Below are 6,144 nucleotides of genomic sequence, written 5' to 3'. Positions count from 1 at the left end.
TTAGTGAGTTGAAATGGGTTAATGGTGATAATACTGTCTGAGCTAAATTACATTTTGCATAATTATGCAGCTAATTTGGAAGCAGGTGTTTTAGCCTGTGAAAATAATTGCATGCTAATGAAAATAAAGAGGCTAGATTGCCATTGTGTACCTGAACCAGCTTTGCTATTAATGATTGTTCATGTCTCCTGTCCTGTTAACGACCAAACAGCTTCTCTAAGGTAAATGAATATGAAGAGCTCTGTATTTATCTAGATCGCCCCATTCATTTACACTGTGAGCAAACTGTTTAAACAAGCTGCTAGTCAGCTTTCACCAGTATTTATAGAATTATAAACAACAGCTACAAAAACATGCTATTCCAGAGTGCAGGAATTTGAAAAGGCCTAATTGATTCAATAACAATTATTTTTGTCATTTAGTAATATTTTTTTTAGTAAATATACCATGTTATTTACAAATGCAAAGGGCAGATTGATTTGAACAGTAAAAGTCGATGTTATTTTGGCTATTGAATGATTGAATCTTTGAATACAGCTCGTTAAATATTTATCATAGGCTAACATCAGCTAAGTAGAGAATTTTTTTTTATGTAAGCTACTTTGACATTGTGTGGTGTTTTCAATAAAATTATCACATTAAATATTACATAAAAGGCAAATTTTCAGATACAATTATTTTTTGATAAACCAGGATGAGAACAATTGAGATCTGTGCACAATTCTAACTCTTAAGCCATTCCCATATTTATAAAACTAAAAGTTTAATTTACTTGAGGATTTTATGCGTTTTGTATTTATTGCACAAGTAAAAATCTCTTCAGGCGAAACAAATGATTTATTTTCTGAGAGCCCTAGACTGCAGGCATAAAATATGCATTACAATTCCCATTGCTGCATCACATCTACCAACAAACCATGAGCTCATCAGTTTCAATTACAAGCACTGTTAACCATTAGTTAAAAACAGCCCTTTGAAAACAGTAAGCCTCACTAATTCTTTACACCTGGGGGTCATCCCCAGATCAGTGAAATATTACCCACTGCGTAATATGATGTGGACGTAACGGCATATCTAACGTCAGAAGGCCTCTTTGGATGTCTGTAGTATTATTCTGCTCTTCCCAGATGTTCCTTGGCCACAGCTTTTATTGTCTAAATATGCCCGCCAAAAAGGTCGCATGGTCAGCACCTGGCAATGACACATCACTCCCAGGCAGGACCAGCCGAGTGTTACCAATCCAAATGGGATCACAGCTGCCTCTGGCGTGTCTGACTTTACGTCTGCTTACTCAGTGTATCTAACTACGTTTACCTACTACAACATACAAAAATGTGGTGCTAAGTGAGGATACTATATGAAGCATTATGAAAAACGAGACAGCCCCGACAATACAACAGAGCAGTGTGTAGCACAGAGTGGTCTGGATACTTGTTTTTGTGTTATATGAAAAAAACAAACCTATCTAAATACCATATATCTGGTCATGTAATCACTGTGTGTCATTTAATTCAGAAGTCGCCACGATTCACACATTCTGGAGAACAATGCTGTATGTGTCAATGTGCTTAGAGTTTGTGTATTTTGAATAAACATGATTTATTTCCCGTCTCTATGGAATATTGTTAAAGTTACTGGAGTTTTCAACGATTTAGGTCATTCACAATGCTATCATCACTGTACTAAAATATTCTCTCATTACTGTGCCAATGATTGAAATATATCTACTGCCAATAAAAATCACAGCTGAATTAGCTTCTTGATAAATGCTGACATTCACGTCTTGGTGCTTCAATAATTTAATGAAATGTGAATAAAATATTGACAGTCAAGAGTCCCAGATAAACCATAACTGTGATTTAGAATTATTAGTATCCTGGTAACTATTATTGTATTGACCCTCCCAGAATGGTTAATGTAGAAAAGAAATTCACTGCAGCAGAACAGTGGAGCTTTGCGGATGGCCAAAATGATTGGCAGCATTATTTCTAGCATTATGCTGAGTGGTTATAGGAGAAATGACCCAGGAAGTGAACCAGTAACAGACTATCTGAAAAGAATTTCCAAACAGAGATGTCTGTAACCTAGAACAGAAACGGATGTCATTTTAAAAAACAAATACATGTGCTGCCTTCAAAGATTCACATTTGAGATCTATATAGAGGATGAAAGATAATGACAGGTAGTTACCATTTTAATATTAGTACATATTAACATATTTCTGGATAGTAACAGATGGGCTTTTCACCTTTTATACTAGCTAGAAATCCACAAAAAGGAAAAGAAACAGTGCTTTTAGATATGGTGCCATATCCTATCTTATGGTTTGAGAAAACCCTAAAGAGCCTTTCATTAAAGCTTAAAGCCCTCTGTTAGTGCCACTTTTTAGACAGTTTCTTATGACAATCAGTAATGTCATGTGTGATTAAGACAAGTGTTCTTTATGCAGCTGACAAGCAATTTAACAGTGATATATGACCCTGACTAAAAGTGTAACGCAGGATGACTGTGTCTCAAATATTGACCTCTTCTGTAATATAAATCTCTCCAATAAAGAGAAGTAAGATAACAATTAAAGTTACAATGATCCAATATTGTAAAGTATTGCGAAATACAGTATACACACTGAGAAACAAAGATATCTCTACAAAATAAAATGAAGTTGTTTGCTTGAATAATGTTTATTCATTATTAGTACCGGTAGGAAAAACAGATCTGTGGAAACATAGAAATATTTAATTAATCTCACACTAAAGCACACTAAAATAAAACCCTTCATACCAAAGAGATGCTTTGTCTTTGGCGCATACGTTGTCCTAAAGGTAATGAAGTGTTGCAGCAGATGCATTAAACAAACGCCATGAAAATCAATCTGGGGCATAATCGAAACCTATTTTTTCCCCCTCCAAATTACACCTGCTATTAATTGTGTCAGAATATATTATGAAGATTTTCATTAACTTCAGATTTGAACAGAAACCCCAAACCATAAACCCTAACTGAAGGACTGAAGATAATCAATTGCGAACAGATATGTCAAGACAGCCCACCCCAACACCGCAAACAGCTGCAGGTGGGTTAGCCAGGAAGTGGTTTTGTCAGACTACTGTGCCATCTGTATGAGAACCATATTAACTGTGAAGGAAATTTTAAATATTGCTTAGTATTAATGCAAAGACTAACAATGACAATGAAGAAAGTATATTATTCTATTACATTTCTGCCCAAATCAATATCATTATCCTCTGCCAGACATGCATATGCCCAGTGACAAGGATAGAGCAGAGGCTGATGAACTAAGGATCTTCTTTAGCAGTTGTGCACCACAACCCAAACTGAGGGTATATGGAAGCTGTCTGTCTGTCCAACTGCCACACCCAATTAAATTGGTTAAAATGGTAGAAGAATTGTACAAGCTTTAGGGTTTGGGTTAGTTCTATTAACCATGTTGTGACAGGACAGAAGCTCTGGTGTGTGTGTATATATATATATATATATATATATATATATATATATATATATATATATATATATATATATAATTAAATGAAGATTAATTATTTTGAATTTAAGTTTGGCAGGGATGGGGTTAAGTCCATCTCTGCTAAATCCACGTGTGGAATGTGGCTGGATCTTTATTGAATAACTGATCATCAATCTAGTCCCAGCCACATGGTATAAAAGTAAATATTTTGTTTTGGGGGGAAGAGAAGAGTGTGGAGCGAAGGTAAAGAGTATTTTTGGTGTAGGACTTGTGTTTTTGTTTAACCCTCTTGGTCCCTGTACTTTGTTTGTTTTGTGCCAGCCTTGTTTTTGCTTCTTTGGTGTTAATAAACGTGTACAACAGCACTTTAACTGCAGCTCTCTGTATCTCTGAGTTTTCACTCCTGCTGGTAACAGCTTGAGCTGTGACACTATAATAAATCAATGAACTAAATGAGTGTGTCATTTTTTTTGGAGCAGTAATTTTGGCCCAGTGAAATGTAGAAATAGTCCTAGTATAGCAACCGGTTTTCAGATCCTGTGATATAAATAGAAGATAATGTAGAAGGCTAAGGTATGCCTCTGTTGTACATGGATGAAGACAAACAAATGCACAACTCAGAACAGACCCAAAAGTATAATTTGTTGCTTTTCAGTGCTCTAAAGCTGGACAGTGGTTAGACTGAGCTTGATGTGTAAGGCAGGCCTGCCACTCAGTGGTGTTGTTAGGAGTTGGACACTGAGAGACAAAAATGTGCCAATGCTGAACGTTACAGATGTTCTTAGATTTGCAGTTCAATCTGAAGCTGGCCAGAATTCTCCTATGGGTACAGTCCAGGTTTTTAATCAGTTTTCAATTTTCTTGTTACATTAATGACATCAATGTTTTTTAAATGCATACCATGGAATACAACAAAATGACAATTTTAAACTTGGTTCTGATTTGTTAATACAAAGGTAACCTTTGTTACTGGAAACTATGATAGCAGCATTACCACATGGGTTCATGATTTTACTGTTAATATTCCTAAAGTGAATTCTGAATTGCAAAGCTTTGAGCAAGTGGGCCAGCCAGACAGTGTCACGACAATCTAAATTAGGTCAGATGTAGCAATTATCAAACATATTTAGCAGTTTTATAGAGCCAATGAAAGACATAATGAAAGACCTGCAACATATCCCTATGCATTTGATATGGAGGTCACTTTGTAGAATGCTTCCAATTTCAGGAGCTAAAATAGGCTTAGAAAAAGAGACAGTAGGTTATCGATGGTAATCTCACAGCAGGGTGCATGAAGCAACTGTTCTGTTGGTATGCAAACTAACCTCAGAATCAGAGCAAACATGAATTGGTGAGAACAATTAGAGTATACAATCGGAGCCCCATCAGACCCCAATCCTATTTTCAAATGGAGATTTTATGTAGTTAGGTATCCAGGTTTGGGCATTACTGTTAAAGCATAATAAATTGGTATCTCATGATAAATTATCACTAGCTGATAGGGGAAATTGCTTGGCATTGTTCAACCAGATTATGTCAGTGAATATCACCAACACAATAAAGGTTGGATGTAGGGGTCTAAAGACAGATTGTTTATCACTGATAAGACTCGCCTCTGGTAAACTGTAATACATTTGTGTAGTTTAGTTAGATGATAATGACTGAAATGGAGGTCCTAAACTGGGTCATTTGATACCCATTACCCCGCAAGTCATTCTTAGTGACTAACTACCCGTTAAGGACCAGCATGATTACTGTTGTTATAAAATGCTTTTTTTGATAGCAATGTTATATTCTGTACTACTGTTCTCGTATAGTGGAACATGTGATAAATGATATGGGTTGCCATTATACAGCTGTGTTACCAATAATTGATTACCATTAATTAAAACTGATGACATTGTGTAAAGTTAATTAGTTGTCACTTTTTTTTTTTTTTTTTTACAAAAAAAATGTTCTCATTAGTTTATTTTTAAATCAAAGACGGTTGTCATACAAGATTTTATGAACATTTTTCAATAGAGACCTGCAGCTCGCTGTCTGGTTGATGTGGATTACAATATTCTATTATGTTTATAAGAGCCCATTATGTTTCAGTGAATTTAAATATTCTTCTATACACATGATTATAAACAAAGTACTAGATCCACCCTCTCATTCACAAGCCCTTGGTAGGTAATGTGATTACACAGTACACAGGAAAAAAAAACGTAACAAAAATGTATAACGATAACCCTTCAATCAGCTATATTGCCAAGAGGGCTTGTGAATAACATGTGCAGAAATTGCTGCAATGTAACAAGACATGTGTACATAGTGACTTTATGTTTCCATAAATCAAATTTGGGAAAACAATATCTTGATGGTCAGTATTGAATTCCAATTCTAATTATTACAGTTTAGCAACGTCGCTGTTATAGAAATTTGATTATTGATCGGTGCAAACAATATTTGATTTTACCACAGCAGATACCATGAATCCTAATCTATCGATGGATCAATAATATACATATTGTTGTAGTGCAAAGGTGAGATTGAATACCCAAAGTTCCAGATGATGTGAGGCATGTTGATTTCTTTGTCTAAGCTGGGTACAAACTTGAAAGCTATTACCTAGTAAGTAAAACGTACCTGCATTCTGTAGTGTCAGTATATTGCAT

This window comes from Acipenser ruthenus, chromosome 11, assembly GCF_902713425.1.
Source record: "Acipenser ruthenus chromosome 11, fAciRut3.2 maternal haplotype, whole genome shotgun sequence".
NCBI lineage: Eukaryota > Metazoa > Chordata > Actinopteri > Acipenseriformes > Acipenseridae > Acipenser > Acipenser ruthenus.
Note: the sequence above shows the minus strand (reverse complement) of the source record.